Consider the following 21,317-nt stretch of genomic DNA (forward strand, 5'->3'; position numbering starts at 1 on the left):
AAAATATTTTGCCTGCTGTTGCATGTCCTGGGCAGCAGGTGGCGTATTAGTTAGGGGCTATGCGAATTGCTTCAGTGAAATGCATCTCTCTAAAAATGTGTATATCTCTGTACAACTAAGCAGCATGGAAGAACACCAGGGGGTCATTATGGACATTTGTACCTGTTTGTATGTGTTGTTAAAAGCGTTTACATTCCCCGGAACCAACAATCAAGATGCAAATATAATCCACAGCGACAATGCTGCCCAGATATGTCCCTCTGTTCCACGCCGGCCCCAGGTCCGCAGCTCCGCCTCACGCTTTACCTATTAACAGCCAGCATGGCCTGGATAGCTCCTCATACATATGTGATGAGCTCATTATATATTCTGCACTGGATGCTTCTTTGGCAGGATTAGCTTTGTAGATGGTGAATAGCTTTAATTGAATATGTGTTCTTTAAGCAGACAAAGCCATCCAGGGTGGGGGTGGGGGGAGGGGTTTAACGTGTTTTGGCGGTCTACCTCGACCCGTATTTCATAAAAATGGCCAAAACTGAGAGCTATTTTGTATACCAGCATTGCTTGAGCTGTAAATGTATAAATTTATCTCTCTCTCGCTCTCTCTCTGTCTCTCTCTCGCTCTCTCTCTCTCTCTCTCTCTCTCTCTCTCTCCTCTCTCTCGCTCTCTCTCTCATACATGTACTGTAGAAGAGGCTGCTTTGTGACTTCTGTTTTCCTTCTTTTTCAGGACTGAAGAGTCCAGTGGGATGTGAAATGTGAAGCAGTGGGATTTTAAAATAGGTTTGACGGAGCGAGCGACATTTCCAGGTACCTGTCTCGGTCACCGCCTCGTTTCCCTTACGCCATCTCCCTTCTTCACTTCTGCTCCCCAACCAACCCCCCCCCCCCCCGTCGATCGCGCTCCGGATGAGGCCGATCCGCCGGCGTACACCTGCACCCCGTTTTCCAATTAAGGCCTGTGTTTGCGGAAGCTCCGCTTTGACTGATGCCCGTCAGCATCTGCAAATCTCCGCTTAATTACTGATAAGCCTTTGATTCGGCACCCGGTGGATTATTTTTGCCGCACGTCGGCCTGTGCTGAGAACACTTCGACTCTCCTTTGGCGTGCCAGCCATGTTTTCCTAGCAATCATGCAGACTCGCAGCTGCCTGAAGGCTGCTTCTCCCCCTGCACTAATTAGTCATTGTTTGTGTTCGCACTCTTTCACTCAAAACCGGCACATCAAACCAGACTCAAAATTCATTCAGTGTTTGCAGGAAAAAGATTCTCGGCATAAAACATGCCGGCGATGGCCGTGAAGAGGTCTTTTTATTTTCAGTGCTAATATCTGTCGGGCCGTGCAGTAAAGTTACATTATTTCAAGTCATTACAGGATATTAACGTTCTTCATCAATGTTTAATGCACTCGTTGTCGCTACTGTAAGACTGAAGAAAGATTATTGCACGTTTCAGCACATAGGTTGTGTGTTCCTAAAGTACGCCGGTGACTATGACACAGACGATTGACCGACTTTACGATAACCGTTCATAAGCGAGGCTCTAGTACCTTGCAGGACGAATCCGTTCTAAAGTCATCGCAAAGCCATTTTCTTTTTTGCTTGTAGGCAGTTACAGCTATTAGGAAGTGTATCTCAAATCAAGGGCTCTATTAGTGTTGAAATATGTCAGCTTAATTCATGTCTGCGAGCTGCTCACATCACGAAAGTTTTAATGTGTGCTGACACTGAATTAAGACCTATATTTGATGCACCTTCCTAGCCCTAAGCAAAGTCAGTTTAGATCAGCCTTTAGCAGAAAAATAACTTTCTGAATTTGGGCTATATATATATATATATATATATATATATATATATATATATATATATATATATATATATATATATATATATACACACACACACACACACACACACACACACACTTAAGTATACATACATTTTTTGTTTTTCTTTTCTATATTTACAGTCTTAGAGAATCCATCTTAGTGTCAGTCATATATTTAATCATTTATTAAGTTATATGACTCGTAGTAAAACTATGAATTAAATCGACATGTAAAATGTAAACGGGACATCTTTTCATTTCATGGTCCAGTGTTTGTCTCTTGTAAACGGTCCTTAGAAAACAAAACATATACGTCTGTACTGTTTGCTAGGATAACGGGTCTCATGGCTCATTTATAATGCAGTGTGTGTTTTATGGTGTGGGTGCAATATGTAACCACTTCATTTGTTGGTTAAAAGCAGTAGTATTGATTAATAATATAATAAGCAAGAGTAGCAATCAGGATAATAAAAGCAGGAAGAGTGGCTATGAAGTTTATGGGCAGAGCGTGGAACAGATGGTATCTCTTATCACTGTATCAATGAAACTGACTACATATGGTCATAGGCTGCCTGCATCTCAGTATGTTTTTGACCGGTATCGCTTTGAATATTGCCAAACTGTACATCATGCCAGCCAATGCAGCGCACAGACTTTTGTCAAGAGGCAGATGCTCAAATGGGGGGCGTGTTTTAGGCCATATTTCATCAACTGGGGGTGTGGCTTACGGTATATGTTGGCAGTAGGGGGCAGGGCTTTGGGTAAATTTTGCTGGCTGGGGGTGTGGCAGAAGAGGGGCACTTTCTGTTTCTCTGATAAAAGGGGCAGGTACTCAGGAACCTTCAAAGCCCGCTAACTCCCCCCCCTCCTCCTCCATCCCCTTGCATTGATGTGTTTTATTTTATTATGAACAAAGTTGTGATGAGGAGGCTGGTTAAGGTTCCTGGAGAGCAAACGTCTGAACTGTAATTCAGTTAATGGCCAAACAGTAACCTGATTAAACTGCAGTCTACAGCCTTGGGTCGGCGTGCGGTTCCCCTAGCATGGAGATATGGATCCCCATCGCTCACTCGGCGCTGAGGGATGCTCGCTCCCTTCTCTCGGCAGTTGGAAGGTTCCTGAAGTCCCCCAGGAGAATAGTTAGCCTGTCCAGCAAGACCCACCAAGTAACCTGGCGTCCATCGTTCTCGGAGCGGTGCCTGGCTTATCCTAAGCAGCAGAACCTGTGCCTGGCTTATCCTAAGCAGCAGAACCTGTCTCTGACTTAGGACTTTGGATGAGAGTTGGTGTCTAACCTAAGGAGAACTTTGATCTTGCAGGACCAAAAGCTGCTTTCGCACCACCAGAACCTTTTCCCAGAACCAGGGACTTTGGTCATGTTCACACCACAGGCACTCGGCCCGATTGCAGTTCCAGAACCCTCTTTTTAGTACCTACGCTAGACTCGGTACTTGTTGTTCAAACGCAAACTACTGGGGAGATGCTTACAACGATAGCTTGCAAGCTGGTTGACCATAATCACCACCACGAACTCGGACATTACGCAGAAAGGCAGCAAAAGAGATGCGACGAAGCAAAAAATGAGCAGATTGAATTATTTTTCTACCCCAGTTACATTTAATGCATCCATGTGCAATTAATTAATGCATTTTTTGCGTGCATCTCAATATTTCTGCATTGGAAAATTATATCGCTAACCAATATACTTTATAACTAATATTCTCATTGTTTTGGGGTGGCGGTGTAGTTTCGTATGTAATTGTGTGAAGTTTAACCTGCTAACTTTTTGCGTCTCCCTTGCTTATTTAGCATAAAGATCCCAGTTCCTGTTGTACAGTGTGAAACCAAAAGTTACAAAAGTTCCAGCTCGAGGAAGCCTAGGGACTGTAAACAGGGACCAGGTTCCTGGGCCTAAAGGACCCATCGGATGCACAATGATTCACCTGGATGTTTTTATCCATTTTAATCCCATAATAAATGGATTGCAATTAACGTGGCGTTGTAATGGATACAGTGATCTCATCGTTGTCCGAAGGATTGCGTGGGATTCGCTCTGCCTTCTGACGACCACGCTGCACACAGCCCACGTTCCACACCGATGTTAGCTTTGGCTTCCTCGCGCATCGCTCTGAAGCGACCCCGGTAGGCTGACCTCACCACCTGGCCACGTAAATCACAGAGCCAACGATCACAGAAAGGAAGGATTAAAAAAGAAACTGTATTTTAAGCAGCTTGTGGCACAGCTGTGGTTGCGAAGCAGCTTGAGGTGATGATTCTAACAACGGCTCCAAAGCAAATCTCACCGAGCGGATCGCTTACCCTTTGATTTCAGCTACATGATCTTTTATCCGTCTGTTGTGCGGAGCTGCTGGGCACATCGCGTTCCTTTGTGACCTGGGTCTTAATGCTGTCGGACAGTATAATCTTAATGGCCCCCACCTGTCAGGTTTGCGTGGGTCTTCCTCGAGGCTGGGGTGGCCGGCCGCATTCGGCGATGACGCGGCTCTCACGCGGATTAATCGGGACACTCGTGCAGCAAAGGGCTCTCTCAGCGCATGGCGGCAGAGTGAGGCGAGTCACTGCGTTCGAAGGGCCGTCCAGCAGGCTCTCTGATGTAATGTTCACACGCGTCAGGCAGGGGGCGCTAGGCTGATATCAGCATAGACATTCAGGTGTTACCAGTTTTTCCAAGGCAGGATGGGGGCCTGATGTTTGCCGAGGCTCTAGGCCAGTGTTTCTCACACCAGTCCTCCCAGTTCACCTTTTTGCTCACTCCCAGCTCTCAGGGAAGAGGTTTGATTTATCCTCTTGTATTTTTGCCACCTGTATTTGACTTATATACATATACGTGTTTAGACAATGTAATAAAAACTTGTTATTTTGACCGTTTTTCAGGTCCCCACAAAGACCTGTGAATGCAATGAAAAAATTAATTAAGCCAAAAGTCTTGTATTTTGTTGGTTATTTACGATAAGGTTAGGGCTCGATAGGGGTTAAGGTCGTCATGTTGGGATTAGAGTTTTCCCCATAAAAATTAATAGAGAGTCCCCATGAAGATATAATTACAATCCTGTGTGTGTGTGTGTGATAAACATATGTATTTTAATCTTTATGCCACTGCTCTAGTTGACTAGACATGATCTCAGCCATGTTGCAGATTTATTTAACACTCTAGCCTGGCAATGAAACGTGGAATTTATGTCTTACTTTTTAATTAGAAATAATGTCTTGTAGAGTTGAAGTGATGAATGGCTTCGTCAATATATTGACTGCCTTCCCCCAATGAGGAGGCCCTTATTGACAATCTCCAGAGGTAGCCTAACGTAACACTGCGCCTTTCCTGGGGATGTTCGTTTGAGTTGGACTCTGTGTTTCCCATCCTGCCAAAAACGATCAAATGTGCAACATCTTACGCACAGAATGCCTGGCGGTATCTTTTACCCAAGCACCTGTTTGGCGTTTCTGAGAACAGGCTCTAGAATCCATGCATGGCCCTTGTCTGCTCGTGGTTTGTATAATTAAAACACGGCTGTTAAGAAGTTTTAAATGCCAGCTGATGAATATTTAATGCAGACATACTATTAAGTATCAGATTAAGTGTTCTGATAGGTATCTTTTTTGTGTTATATTTGCTCATATTAGCAGTTATTTTGTTTTAAAAATGCATCCACTGTTCATTGCAGTTAGTTTAGCTCTGATGATTTTAATTAACATAAAATGTTTTGTTAGCAGCGATGATTTTTCAATGAATTACTTCATTGTTTGCGAAGAGGTCATGCTTGTTGCATTGGGAGATGTGTCTGCTGTTTGTTCCAGGTGACAATAAGACGCACATCAGCGTTTTAAGCAGCTGAGTTCTGTCTAATGAGCTGGAACTTTCTGTACCACCATTTCCGCTTCAGCTACGAGCCCGATCTTGGTTCCCCGTGTTTAATTTTTAACTTTTTAAATATAATATATGTTGCTTGCGGGTCCCATATTGCATATTGGAAATGAACTGCTCAGGGATTTCAATAGTGTGTATTTTTTTTATTGAATTGCTTTCTAAAATTAACTGGGTAAATGGTGATGATGGCTGGATGGTACATTGATGCAGGGATACTAATTTGATTGGCATGTACCGTCGCATATCCGTCGCATGTCCGTCGCATATCCGTCGCATGTCCGTCGCATATCCGTCGCATGTTCTCCTTCTGCACCAGTGCGTAGGAGTCCGCATGCTCTCCCGGTGCCCGGCATCTTTGCGGGGGCTGTCTTCCCCAGGTTCCTCTTCCTGAGTGGATCGTCGGCGTGTGATCAGGAAGACAAAAGACATGGGCGATTTTCAAGCAATTACCATCTTCTAATGAGCGCATTGTAGATTCATTTCTCTTAATGGGGCGTTTTAAATTCACCGGCATGAATGTGATTCTGAGTGGTGAGCCCTCCGCTTCATCGCAGGTGTGGACGCCATCTCCCGGAAAGCCAGTACCTGGCTCGGAGTGTCCGGTTACTGCAGTCGCACTCAGCTGACACGGGGCATGACCAAAGGTGACCCTCCAACCCGCCCGCTAATTGGAAATCACAGCCGTGTGACATGGAATGTCTTCCGTCTGTCGGATAAGGGGCCTGCAGGTCTCGGGTTGCTTCGGGAGGGGGGAGATACTGACTTGGGGAAAGGCGTGTTTATCCCAGCTTAGGAGGCTTTCTGTTCCAATCCTGCATCATGCTGAGGATATTATTTATTGTTGTTTATTATTATTGCTACTATTATCAGTAGCTCTATTGAGAGTCCCGGCTCACAGAATTGCTTTACTGGATAAAAAGTCACGCAGGATGGATGCATTATTATTTCATATCATTATTGTCCGTCCACCTCATACTCTTTGTCGTGGGGGGGGCATACCTATTCCAGATTGCATAGGGCACAGAGCTGGATGGGCTGCCAGTTACAGCACATAGATGCATCATTATTATTATTATATAATAATATAATGATATAATATGAAATAATTATATAATGATAATAATGGTTGTAATAATAATTGGACAAATAGCAGAAAGTGAGAAGCCTGATGTACAAGGCAGCGACCTTTCGTGCTCCTCCGCCGGCTAAGCGTAACGCCGCAGATGATGTCGTCCGCCATCATGTTGGGGCTTGGCAGACGGTGGGCGTGTCCCGGCCGTGACGATTGCGTCGCTCGCTCCGCCAAGCTCCGCCTCCCGGTGCTTCCAAACGGGCCGCCTGCCCCGGTGAGCGCCCGAGAGAGACGGACCAGGGAAGCGGGAGCGATCGGGCCGAGGTGGGGGTACCAAAGTCCCGGGCGGGGTGATGTCATGCAGTGGGACAAAGGGGCCGCGCGTCAGCCATGCTTGTTTGCACAGTGAAATTGGGCCTTTCTGAGCAAAGGAGAGAAACAAAAAACCGTGCAAAGCTTGCTCACTAAGCTGTCCGTACACGCGCCCGTTTGCAGTAAACGCTTCTATTCACCACGGCCCTGTCTGCGGAGGGGCGCCGCCGAATTACCCGCCTTCACGGTCCTTCCCAGAGCCTCTGCTAATACCGACCTTTTTTTTTTCAGTACAAGAATAGGGGTTAAAAAAAACATGTTCTTTTGTCCTTTAGAAAAGGATTTGCACTGCGATTTATGCTAGTTGAGCACAGGCCGGGACCGGGAGGGATATCGGTGTTGCCGGGCTCCGCCCGCGGTTACGGGAGACGGATGGGGGGTGCTGGGGCCTAATTGTGCAGCACCATCTGCCGACACCAGGGAAAACGCCAGGCGTGTGACACCTCCCAGCTGCCTCCGCGCGCGAGGAGCAGATGTGACGAGGGGAGAACGTGGCGGGAGGCAGAGGTAGTGTTGGGGGGGGGGCGGCGTCGACTGAGACTGTTTGCCTCCTACCGGGAGACTGCAGGCGGTCCGAGTCAGTGTCGTCTGCTGGGGAAAGGGGGTCCTTCAGGGCGCTGTGCCTCTAGTGCAGATTGCATGTGGAATTACCAAACAAACAAAAACAACAGATAACTAAACAAAAACGAAGCGGAACGAAGCGCAAAGAGCTGCGTTTTCTCGATTTTCGTCCACAGTCTTTCTTTTGCTGTGTAGCTATAAATTCTGAACGTACCACATAATCATTTACGCAAATTTTGTGATATCAAGGCATTCGCACCTGTCTGTTTTGGGGTCCGATAGCCAATTAACTGTGTCAACTATGTTGACGGTGGCTATAAGTTATAACCCAAGCACGTAACTGTGTATCTTTAAGAATTATTCACACATTAATTGTCATATGCATTTCAGCCATCGTGGTCATCGTACTCTGATCAATCGCACAGGAACAAGTGCGTCATTAAATGAAGATCATTAACACAAATCGGTCGGCAGTTAAGTGTTTGTCACTTAGCTTTTTTTTCGTTTTAAGGCTGCGAATGGACTTTTTAGTTCCTTATGTCTGATTGGTCTCAGTTTCTTGCAGTTTGTTTATCTACCTGTATCATTCATTATAGTAAAAGCATAGCCTGTGTGTTTGTTCTTTGGAGCACTGCCATGACGACTGTTACCGGGGAGAATTTTTCCCATTGGCTCACAGGATCAGCCCCACAGGAACTGAGAGCACGGTGCGGACTCACAAGATGCTGGGGGAGCATCGTGCTTGGTTCTGTGCCCCGTTTCGGGTGTGATGGCCAGTGTAAAATCATGCCCCCTCTACATGCAAACCATGGGAGTCACTATTTGGTGATGTGGGGGTGTGGACTGACAGTAATTCTCGTTTTTGCAAAAAATGTCATTTTAATTTTAGAAATTAGTTCACTTTTGCTGAACTTTCGAGGAAGAAAAAAAGTCACTTTACACTTGAGACATTTACTTTATTATTCTCCGTTACGCAGTTCAAGTGTAAGGTTATGTAAGCCATATGTTTTTGAAACCATGCTTGGTTATGTAATCATTTTGCACCCCTGCCATGTCGGAGGAGATACAATGTTTTTAGCGTGTGCCGGCCAGTGGTTAATACCGGCCTGGGGTCGGTATTTTCTCATAGGACCCAGAAACCCAGAAGGAATCTTCCTTTGGTTTTTTTTTTTATCTGACTGGGGAGGGGTGGTCTGACTATTTATATGTGGCCTCTGGACAGTGGTAAAAAAGAGTTGTGCTGATTATCGTCAACCTTCGGAGGAGCTCTGCGGCTGGTCCCTAGTGCCCACGTGAGTTCGCCGGTGTCTCCGAGCCTAATTAAGCATTCCTTTTACGGGGACTTATTATCGCTGTTACGGTTGTTGCTTGTTTGGCTACCGTGCTAAAATATCATCGGGCCCGCCGAGGATGCCCAGGTAGGCTGCGTCGAAAGACCCGCCCACATCTCTGGGGATTGGTTGTTTGTAAAGCGGCATCTCCATTTTAAAGCAACAGCGTCCTTTTAATCGAAGTCCCGCCCCCTTTAATTTTTCCAAAGGCAAGACTGAAATCAGACACTCCCCTGGAAAGACATCTTTAGTGTTTTATCTATTTTTCGGATCTGCATACCAATGGACAAGGCTGCCGTCATCTGAGATGCTATGAGATTTTTCAGAGGCATGTACGGCTTAATGTACATTAGCGGCTTTAATACATTCCTCTTCTTCTAGGTACATGCAGTTAAACATGCATCCTGCATTATTACTTTGACATTTGACCCAGCTGGCCTACGGTCCCTGGGAGAACCGCGAGTTTCCCCAAGCTTGTTATTTCTGCATAATACCCATCTTGCCGTCTCATGTGTGGAGTGGTAGATGTGTTTAGTTTTATTATTTTTATGCATCCCATTAAAAATTGGAACATTTATTAAATCCTTCGCCTCTGCATTTTCCGTGTTGCTTAATATTGTATTCATTAGCGAAGCAAAATGGTTTCCAGCTACTGGCACCATGCGTGTGTGTTAAACTTAAGTTGCCGACTGATTGAGATGAATCTCGTTTTAATTGCACTTATTTTACCCTCATCTGTCCTCGCGATGAGTCATTCCCGCGTTCAGAGCGGGGGATCGATACACAGTGTCTGGAAAACAGTGGACGTGCACATGCGGCGATTCTGTGTACACGGGGAAGCGAGCGGCTTCGCACCCAACACTCCAGAGGTGACCGATACACATCCACCGCTTGTGAGCTGCATGCGCTCCTTTGTGTCACTGCCAGGGGGCAGCGGTGTGGACAGGGACCAGTGACAAAATCCATGAAATTTCTGTTGGAAGTATGAGAATATTTACATCTGACGGCACAGGTTCATACTGTAAATTGTAGTGCAGATAAATAGTCCTTCCTTCGTACATTGTTCTTACAAACAATGAGGATATTATCACGCGGGTAAACCCGCATCACAGATTGCCCAAAAATAGACGTTTTGGGGGCTCTCCACAACGTACAGGCGTCCCAGGAAAGGAAAGGAGGAGACGTCACGCTTCCTTAACCTTCGTCCACATGGTGTTCGTTGGGCCGTTTTCCGCTCAGCGAGACGATCCCCTGTGTTAAGTGCTCTCCTTTATGTTTATGCAGCTTTGGTGCCTATGTATTATTCATCGGGGACCTAAGTCCGGCTCGTGCTTTGGAAAGGCTCTCCGGATGAATATTTAATCACGTGATTACACGCCGTAATGCGGCTGGGTGCTCAGCGCTCCCAGGGAGGCAAAGAGGCTGAGGCCTCACCAGGACGCTGGCTGCACAGTGCTTTCTGGGAAGGGTGCAGCGGTAATGGTCCGGGAAGTTGGGGCATTTTTAGCCCCCGTGGGTCTCAGCTATGCCCAGATTGGAGGAGAGAAACCGAAAGAAGAGAAGGGTGGTGCTTCTGCAAGCCCTCCCATTATACTGACACATGGAGCGTGAGATTAGATCCTAACAGGTTCTGGTTTCTGAAGATGGAGGGTGGTGTTTCTTCAGGGCCTCCCATTATACATGGAGTGTGAGATCCTAACAGGTTCTGGTGTCTGAGGATGGAGGGAGGATGGTGTTTCTGCAAGGCCTCCCATTTTGCATGGAGTGTGAGATCCTAACAGGTTCTGGTGTCTGAGGATGGAGGGAGGATGGTGTTTCTGCAAGGCCTCCAATTATACATGGAGTGTGAGATCCTAACAGGTTCTGGTGTCTGAGGATGGAGGGAAGGTGGTGTTTCTGCAAGGCCTCCCATTTTGCATGGAGTGTGAGATCCTAACAGGTTCTGGTGTCTGAGGATGGAGGGAAGGTGGTGTTTCTGCAAGGCCTCCCATTATACTAACATGTGAAGTGTGAGATTATATCCTAAGATGTTCTGGTGTCTGAGGATGGCGGCACGCTGAGTGCGGCACTCGCGCTACTAAATGTTCCCAAGTCTCCTGTGGAGGCCTGCTTTTCCGGTGAATTCCATGGAGACATGGGATACAAGAGAGGAAGGAGCCAAGACCTTGGGCCACAGTACACAGACTTTGGATGGGCCTCCAGCCCTGGAAAACTTTGAAGAAGCATTAATTAGTCTCGTTCTAAATGCATCTGACGTAACATATTAATAATATACTACGGCATATGTATATTTACCTACGTTTATATATCGCTTTCAAGCTGGAAAATGTAAAATTTAGGATCAGTGGACACGGAGACCGGAAATGAGCAATCTTCATAAGTGTGATTTCAGTCTCACACTAAGATAGTATTCTCCAACCCTTGAGGGTGTCTGTCTTGCTTTGGGAAGATTGCCAGCAGAAAGCTTTCTTTTATAGGGCAGAGAAGCTCCCGTGCACGAACTGTAACGGAGGTGTTTAATTTAAAAATCTGGCAGCCGAGTTTCATAGCAGTCAGGTTGCTGCAATGAGACTGTGCACACAGTAATATACAAAGGAAAATTTAAGAAATACTTCAGCGGATTTGCGCTAACAGGATATACAAACTCAGCTAACAAACCAACTAACTGAAGATCGTCCCTAAATTAAGCGTGGGTGCTTTTAACTTTAAAAGTCACTTTCTGATGATTTTTCTATTCCTCGTACAGTGCTAGGAAGTGAGTAAAACGAAAGTGTTCATAATGAGCAGATGTGCATTTCGTGTTTAATAGCACTAAACGCTGCATGTGTAATGGACGTGCCTCTGTAACGGAGTTTTACATCGTTGTTTCAGGCCTGCAAGACACAAAATAATGAACTTTTAATGAACTTTTTTGGAAATGCAGTATATTGTAGACATATATTTTATAAGCTCATAATTATGTACTTGTGGTAAAAAAAATAAAATAAATATTCTGTCAGCAGAACGAAATAGCATCGCTGGTTGCCAGTAGACGCTGTTTGAGCTTAACTGCTAGACGCATGCCTGCTAAGGAATATGTTTACGTGTGGATTGTGGGGAGGCCTCCCCGTAAAAGTTCTTCAGTCGGAACGGTGGATGGGTTTGCGAGACGAGGATGGCAGCAAAGAACGGGGGCTTTATTTGGGAGTGCATTTTACAAGAAGGGTTGAGATGAAAATGCTGGGGGCGGAGGGATGCAAAATGCGCTGAGTCTGGAGGCATGAAAAGTCTGGGCTGTGGAGAGAGAGAGAGAGACACCCGAATTGGATTAGCGTAGGAACTGTCAACAAGTGAAATGGCTCGTCACCTGACTGCCCCCCTCGGCACATTTATGGCATTTCGAGCTGTGGAGTACCTTTCGTCTGGCCCGACTGATTAAGGCATCATGGAGGGGAACCCAACACATCAGCGTTTCTTTGGTCCTTTGGCATTAAGTCAAAACATAACCAATGCCAAGGATACTTCCTAAAGTATCCAGCCAGGAGGGGGTGGGGGGTGCAGGAGGTGAGAGAGAGAGAAAAAACACAGAGGGAGAGCTGAAGACAGACCGACGCCATCAATCATCGTGACAGTGTGTTTGCTCTGGAGCATAAAAGCATAAAATCCTTACTTCTAGACAAGGAGATCATGCCGTTATGCATTTAGAGGTGAAGATAGCATAGAAATGTCAGGCAGGAGGCAGGGCGGCTTGGACAGTCGTGGGTGGGTCGGGGACGTGGTTATTGCCGGGGGTGTGCGTGTACGTCTTTGCGGCATGGCTGTCGTTGAAGTGCTCTCTTCAGAACCCTGGCATGGGCGGGTGGCGTGCTCATCGCCGGGGCTGCCTCGGGGTGTGTGCGTACGTCTTTGTGGTATGGCCACCGTTGAAGCACTCTCATCAAGACCCGAGCTTTGGCACCTAAAATTCCAGCACTACAGCCTTTTATATGTATTTCATTTCCTCAATTCTCAACATCAGTACATTTGGACTCCATGAAACTGGACTTCTCACTGTGATTCAGAGTAACGTGCCTGCAATTCAGTCATAACAGAAACACTTTCAGAAACCCAGGCTGTTCATTTTCTTTCCGAGTTATAAATACTATAATATTATAAATGAATGAAATGGTCTAATGCATTTATACCACAGGTCAGAAACTGTAACAGTTTATCTTTTTTTATTGTCTGTATATTAATATTAAGGAAAGCATTACAACATTTGCCTGATAACAATTCCTAATGTCCCAAAGATCCTGTGAGTATTTGGATATTAAAGGATGGACTTATCTATTTATCAATGAATTATAGATTTGAATATTCTATACTGTCTTCTGTATAATTTATGTTATCATTCCTTTTATTAAATTATGGGCAGTTTTTGTGCATATTTAAACAAACAGTGGTGTCTGTATATCCATCCATCCATCCATCCATCCATCCATCCATCCATCCATCCATCCATCCATTCACCTTCCAAAACTTCATGTCCCATATTACCTCATGACCTGTATTGTAATAGATAAAACATTCATGTAGAAGTTTACAGGATGTATGTAGAGAAAAAGGTTTCCCATATTTGGGTGAACTTTGTCGCTGTGTCGTGCATCACTTGACTTTATCTCGTTAACTTTCGGGTTCTAGAGACGCAAACAGGGATGGCAATAAACGCGGAATCTTCCGGTAAAGTCCTGTGTAGCTGAAGGCCTAAGGCTTGCCAGACTGGAGTACCTAAATTGTGAGACTGAAAGAATGCTCCTGTCCCTCAGATGATCCCCTACCAAAGCCCGCGACAAAAACAACTGCTCGACGACCAGCGGAACTCGGGCCGTGCGCTGGTCTAAGCTCCAGGCCAGGAAGCTGGCGTGCTCTGTGGTATCGCTGTGGACTGTGCCCAATCGATCATGCCAGCTCTGAAATGAATTTCTTTTTGGCCTTCGACACAAAAGGGAAATGAGAAATGCCTGTGTTTACTTTGAAGATTACACATTCCCGATGGCCTGTTGCAGAGGAGAAGTAATATACTCTGTCAGATTGATCTGGCAGAAATGGAAAAATGCTGCAATCCTCTGCACCGAGATCACCGAGACCATGACTGCTTATTGCGGAACTGCAGAGGGAAGAGTGTGTGTTTTTTGCACTGGAGGCCCTGGTGGCTTGTGGGACATCAAGCGGACGCCCTCTTGGAATTAATGGGACATCAAATTCCAAGAGCCTTTCAGGCAAGCCACGATCGGCAACTCGGTAAAAATCTACCCTTAGTTAATTATGTTAACAGCAGAGTTTCCCAATCTTGTCCGCAGGGACTCACAGACAATCCACGTTTTTGCTCCCTGCTGGGAGGAAGCAAAACTGTAGGCTGTCAGGCAGGGAGCTCAGAGGGAGGAAAAACATGGACCGACTGTGGGTCCCCGAGGACCGGGTTTGGAAACACTGGTTTACAGAGCCAGGTTTTTGTGTGTGTGGGTTCCGGTTCCTGGGCTGGGAATTCCGCATTCTGGAGAGTGGAGGTGGTTGGTTCTAAAATTTCCTCTGTGAGGGGAAACTCCTGAAGGCTCCTACTGGATCTTATTATTGCAAGACGCCGTTCATGCTTTAAATCGGCGATTCATCAATATGCATGTGCTCGACTATCAAAATATGGATCTTTCCTGAACACAGCCTCAAAAGGTATCAATTATTACCCTCGCCGGAAATGCAAAGGCTTTACGGTAGCCCTGAAATTGCTGAAGCTATCTGCCAAAATTAATTATTGAATGCTCTTTGATTCCACCTTATTATGTGCGCGGCATTGATTGTTTAAGCGATGGTATCCATTTTGTGACTTTTGCCACATTTCCTGCGTATCAGCCGGGGTCTGTCTGATTAGGAATGGCGCTTCTATCATCTCGAATCTGCTCTTTGGATGAATGCCCTTAGAAGGAAGCGTCGTTATTGCTCTGCTTAGCCCAGAGCCCTTCTGGGTGAATCTAAATAACAAAAACAAAGGAGCGAGTCCCCTGTATTGCTGCCCGGATATGACTGTGTGGATCCGGGCCTGAGATTATGGCGCTGAAGAGGGCATTTGGCACTGAATAAAGCGGGTGGTTCCAGCACTCAGGGTAGAGATTCTGTGTTTACTTTGGTTCCTTTTTTCTCCGTCCACCCATTTTCTGTACCTGCTTGTCCTGTCCAGGGTCCGGACCCCGGACGCTACAGGCACAAAGCGGGGAACTACCCAGGACGGGGCGCCAACCCGTCCCAGGGCATATTCACCCACACATGCACACCTACGGGCAATTTGGCAACTCCAATCAGCCTCAGCATGTTTTTTTGGACTGTTGGGGGGGAAACCGGAGTACCTGGTGGAAACTCCACAACGACACGGGGAGGGCATGCAAACTCCACACACAGAGTCATGGCGGAGACTCGAACCCGGGCCCCAGAGGTGTGAGGCTGCAGTGCTAACCACTGCCGCCTTTTTTGTTCCCAACTGTGGATCTGGCTGAGCGATGGGTTGGTGACAGTTACTGCTCGCTCTCTTCATAATAAGAGGGAGTAAACATGAGGGAAGGGTGTGTCTTTCGCACATTTCTGACGTCCCTGACTTACAACCTGTGGGATACATGACATCTTTTTTTAAAAAAAAAAAAACTAAATGCATGTAAAAATAAATTTTGAGTAGCCGTACTCCTGCCACTCTGCTACCTAGTGTATGCTGCACTCAGTCAGTGAGATTATCCTATCCTGATGTACGTCCATTTCGACATATGACCTGCCTGTTGGAACGGAACCTAGTCATAAATCGGAGATAATCTGTGTAACCGTTTAATAATCAAATGACATCATCCATCCATCTTATCACTGTTTATCCTGGTCAGGATTGCACAGGGGGTGGGAGGGGGGAGTCTATCCCACGCAAGCCAGAGGGACACCCTGGACAAGATGCCGTTCTGTCACAGAGAATAACTGAATATGATTGTTATTGAAATGGTTGTTTGAGGATTTTTGTCCACAGTGACGCACCATGTTTACATCGTTTATGGTGACACAATGGTTTATTTGCTGGTAGAATCATAGTTAAAACCTCTCCTCGATGGTACAACAGCAGGGGTCTGGGCTTTGGCTCTACTTGGCGCCCCGCTGGTGCAGATGGGCTGCGGGAGTCTTTCCAATGTCCGGCACAGCCAGGCGTGCGTTATGACTTAGAAGCTGTCAGATCCCTGGTGGGGGAGGGCTGTAATAACAGGAAGTGCTTCGCAAAGCCCGGGCAGCCTTGGAGAAACCCGGGTGTCTCTGAAAGACAGATCCCTGGTGGGGGAGGGCTGTAATAACAGGAAGTGCTTCGCAGAGCCCGGGCGGCCTTGGAGAAACCCGGGTGTCTCTGAAAGACAGATCCCTGGCCGACCCGGAGCCTTTGTTTTTGGACTAAAAGAGGCTAAAATGCTTAAAGCTAAACAGACCGTTCAGTTTGGACAGGGACACAGGGCTGCTCTTATGGTCCGCGGCACGATCTGCATGGTTTCCACACAGAGGATGTGTAAATACACAGAGGTACTTACATTAGGCCGGCTGGGCACATCTTCATTAAATCTGCTCGTATATCCCCAGTTTTCTTTGCACATACGCCAACCAGTCACCTGATCTCTGGTAAAGCTTTTTCTCAATGAACGCTCGGGGGTAAATCACCGCATCAGCGCGGTAAAAGCGGGAACGGCCATGCCAGGTATCAGATTATCCGCTTCCACCTGGATTTATTTGGAGCGGCGTCGTGCTTGTAATTGCTGTGTTTACGTCGCCGTCTAGTGGGCCAGTGGGTTAAGGAGAAGGGCGTTTTCCTCTGTGATACCCAGGGAATTAATTAGGAAGGGAGGGAATTTGAAGTCGGCTGAATTGCTGGAGCTTAACACTCACACATCTATTTTATATAACTGGAATTATATAATTCTGCAGTGCACAAATATATGTGAGGTCCAGTGCATGTGACAGGGGATCCATCCATCCATCTTTTACTTGCTTATCCAGATCTGGGTTGGGGGGCGGGGTTAAGGGTTGGCGGCCTTGAGCCTAGAAATTTAGCTTTTTCCCTCATTGCTTCGGTCGGCGTTCAGTGAGTCGCGTAGAAACGCAGCAGCTCTATGCTTCTCTCTGAGATCCGCACCAGCTCACACACTGCAATCCTGTTAGCGTCACACCTTCACAGCGTCGCACCATCTGGAGCATATCAGAATCTGTCTCCCCTTTAATCAGCAGAGGTCCGTGAGTCGTGCAAGGATGCAACCCTCCCCCCCATACTGCTACTCATACATCTGCCTGCCCCCATTTCATATCCGAAGAGCTGAATTGTATCCAGGTATCCAACTGGGCCTCCCTTCATTCTCCCCATGGTCCTGAACGTGGTTCCCCTCACATAAACCCAACCGAAGAGGGCCATATGAGTCAATTAACCCGGACAAGGCCGGGCCGTCAATGTGGACTGTGGGGGCGCCTCACTCCCAGTCCCGAGCGACTCTCTGCTCCAGGTCATTCCCCGCTGTGCTTCCAGCCGCTCTGAGTCCAAATGGATCCGCCAGTGGGCTGCCTTATTCAATTCGCTCTACATCAGTTTCAGGTGAATCGGATGTGAACCCTAGTGGTTTGAAGTCCCTCAGTGCTGTAACGGCAGGCCGAGGTCATTAGGCAGGAGAAGGCGGGCTCTGTTTTAAGGGGCAGGACATATGAAATTTATTCTTCAGTCAAAAAGCGTGGGGGCCCAGAGCATACACCTCAAGAGGGTTTATCACGCAAACACAGCACCCCACACCACCCCTGAAGGTGTACCGCAGTTTGATCCTAAAGTACTCATTAAAAGTCGAGCATTAACATATTTCGCGTGGCCCGTATGAGGAGGGGGCCGGCAGCCCTGACGGTAATCCCTTTAAGAGGCGGCAATACGGGTGCACTGGATTATGCTCGTCCCGCCGTTAGCGCATGGAAGAAACCCTTGATAACTAATGCATTCGCAGCCAACTCAGCAGGGGAATGTGTTTACATTGGTTTGAGTTAGCAGGAGTTCAGCCCAGTGGGGGGTCTGGATGGGAGGAGGGAGGGGGGTGTATCATTAGCTTACAGACAGTGTGTGTCACCAAAACAGAATTACCGTGCTTTTGATTTATTTACTACTGCTTGTCTATGTATCAGTGTCTCGCATAACTATCGAGGTATGTGAGGTATATTTATTAGGGCATCGGTTAGGGGGGGTCTTTTTGGAGACGAGCTACGCGTCACCCTCCTTAAAGGGGATTTCTCTCCGTCCTTAAAGCGGATTTTTCATCGACTGTAAGCATCCCGGCCCTCCACCGCATTCCAGTCACGCGGGGGATGTCGCCTCCGTTCAGGGAGCACTTGTTTCCCGTATTCGCATTCAGACATGGCCTTTGAAGGCACAACCTTTCTTTGCCAGTGGCAAGACCGCAGTCTTCGGAGCGACCCAGGCCGGGTTGGGTGTCGTCGGGTCAGGTAGGCTCGGCCAGGCCTCTCGGAAACCTGGAATATCGCATCACACTGGTGCTTTCTGTAGCCAGTGCTGTGATTCCTCCTTTTGTTTTTTCCGACTCAGCCCAGCTTATTCCGAAGAACAGAGGGTGTCAGACCAATGTCTGGAGGGATCTAAGTGAATCTTACTGGGGCTTAATGGTCACTTGGGGAACGAAAAGTTTTGGGGGTTCGAATGCTGCCCCAGCGTGTGCGTGCGTGTGTGGTCATATGTCCTCACGATGTGATAAAAAAAAAACATGTTATTTTGATGTTGTGGGTATCATTATTTCGGTCCTCACAAGGGGAAGCTCAGTTTTATAAAAATCTGTGACTGCAAAATTAACTGCTTGGTTACTTGTGGTTAAGGTTAGAGCTGGATAGGGGTTAAGGTTGCCATTGTTGGGATTAGAGTTTTTCCAATGGAAATGAAAGGATGGTCCCCACAAAGATATGAATACAAACGTGTATGTGTGAGTGAGTGTCTATTTCCTCTAGTTATTCCTGATTTATCTCACGGTCCAAAAATGAGGCCTTATATGAATTTTTGCCTCGTGTTTTTGAATGCACCATGTGATGGACTGGCATCCCGCCCAAGCCATCCTGCAACTTGCGCCCATGTATGGACTGGCATTATAAAGGGTTAGAGTTAGTGACCCAAAGATAACAAGTTATTAGGAATGGAATGAAAACAAAAAAAAGCATGTACTTGAGAAAATATTAAACCTGTGGTGGATTCAATGCAACGCCAACGAGTGCGGTAGGAAACCAGTTGTTGTCGTTTTAGGCGTGTCATCGGTCCTCTCTTACTGTTTGGTGTTCATCCATCATCCATCTTCTAAGTGCTTATGCTGGTCAGGGTCAAAGGGACCTGGCAGCACCGGGAGCAAAGCTTGGCTGCGTTTGTCTTGGAGAACATCTGCCATTCATCGAGTTTGTAAGTAGCGCCTGATAGATGTTGGGGGGAGTGGAGAACAACAGAGCGGGCTGCTTGAAGGAGGGGGATCGCTAGTCACCTTAATGATCCGTTATTTCGGAGAGCCAAATATTACGCCCGCAGAGATCGATACTCTCCATTACTGCCGATGGATTTTCCGCCCCTCCCGCCACGGCACCCATGCAGCGAGGTGACTGCCTCGTGCGTGTCCTGGCGTTATTCGCCGGCCTCCTTTGTCTGGGCGAAGTCGACCGCGGCCCAGTATTCACGCCACACCTCTTAACGGCACGCCGTCGCCTTTCTGCTAATAACCTCCTCTATTTTCCCAACAATTAATTGTTTTTACCAGATAGACCATGAAATGAGCAATTAATTTAAGCCATCAAGTCGCATTTCATGGCGCGGCTTTGACGGGGAGCGCTAAAAATAGCCGCGCGCATGCTAATAAAATGCAATAATGCAATTGTTAAGTCGTGTAGATGGAGATTCAGGGCTGCTTTTGGGCTTTTGCGCGATGGGGCGCCATGCTTTGGGCTGGCTGCTCTTTATGTTGGCGAGCTACGGTGCTTTGTTGGAGTAGCGGGAGTCTTCATTTGCTTCTGCGTACCGATTCCTCGAAAAACGTGTACACTCAAGACGTTTTAGGCAAATTAATACATTCAAATATTGTTTTTTTTTTTTTTTTTAAGAAAAAATACCACACGAAAATAACACTTATTACAGGGTAAAAGGTGCTAATTAGGGAAAATGAACAATTCATTGAGAAAAAAAGAAACATCTTAATGAGGTTGTTGTTCAGTACATGCGGAAGCAGATGTTGGGGGTGTTCAAAGAGATTCGGAGAGTTTTAAATGGAAGATAGTGTGCTGCTGTAAAAATTCAAAGGAATGTATTCAGAGCAGCTGAATTGTAGTTTCCCTGTATCTAACGGCACTGCGCTATTGATAAAATAGAATTTCATGCAGTCGCATGCTAACATTAATGAAAAATTAAAAGTTCTGTTTAACTTTGATGCAAGGGGTGTTTGAAGCAGGACTCTGTGCCCCCGGGGAACACCTGATAAGTGGTTGACAGAAAGTGATTTTTTTTAGAACGTCAAACACAGATGGATTTCACGTTTACTTATTTATAGCTGGTGATGGTGTAGAATTTACAGTATATGGGAGCCATTTTATTGTATAAATAATTACTGACGTTTCTGGAGGGGAAGGAATAAATAAATTAAGCTGTGAAAGAGAAAGGAAGTCCACGTCTGCTCGCATTTGGGCGTGTTTTCCCGCGGTCTCTCGCCCGCCTGCATCGCGGACATGCAGCGCCCCAGCCGCAGCTCGCCACATTAACTGCAAATCACCCCGTTTTCGGGCCAGAGGCTCCCCAACCGGAGAACAATGCAGATGGAAAGCTCCAACTCAGCACAGCTGCGCCCGTGAATGGAAGACATCGATTCGACGTTAATTAGTCGTAGAAGAGTAGCTAGGTTAATGACTTTGCAGATAAACAATGCCCCCCTTCGCTAAAGTTCAATTATTTTAAACTAGATAAGACAACTCTAATGTAGGGCGTTTTCAGATTGTGTGCATTCATGTGACTTCAGAATGGTGTTGATGAGTCAAGCTATCTGATGAAACAAAGGGGAGACTCCGGTAGTGAGTATTAAATTATAGATTTATTAGAATAGTAATGCTGCTGGTTACAGAACCATATTTTTCACAAACCAACCCTGCATACGTTCATCGGGATAACGTCCACCATCTCCCTGCCGATACAGCAGATTCCCTACCACACGTCACTCCACCTTGAGCCACTTTGCGTCCACTCGGGTTT

The 21,317-nt window shown here is 46.6% G+C and overlaps 1 protein-coding gene across 16 annotated transcripts in view; it reads left to right on the forward strand.

The window, feature by feature from the left end:
• LOC125720529 (adhesion G protein-coupled receptor L3-like) overlaps nucleotides 1-21,317 on the forward strand; it is a 165,128-nt gene that overhangs the window by 23,818 nt on the left and 119,993 nt on the right. For 15 of the 16 annotated variants that reach the window (XM_048996038.1, XM_048996043.1, XM_048996045.1 and 12 more), the window contains one exon: nucleotides 731-810. The exons of the other annotated variant lie outside the window; for it this stretch is intronic. The gene's annotated coding sequence lies outside the window, so the exon portion shown is untranslated. The remainder of the gene's footprint in view (nucleotides 1-730; nucleotides 811-21,317) is intronic. 16 annotated transcript variants of the gene reach the window in all.

Source organism: Brienomyrus brachyistius, chromosome 25, assembly GCF_023856365.1.
Source record: "Brienomyrus brachyistius isolate T26 chromosome 25, BBRACH_0.4, whole genome shotgun sequence".
NCBI classification, from domain to species: Eukaryota; Metazoa; Chordata; class Actinopteri; order Osteoglossiformes; family Mormyridae; genus Brienomyrus; species Brienomyrus brachyistius.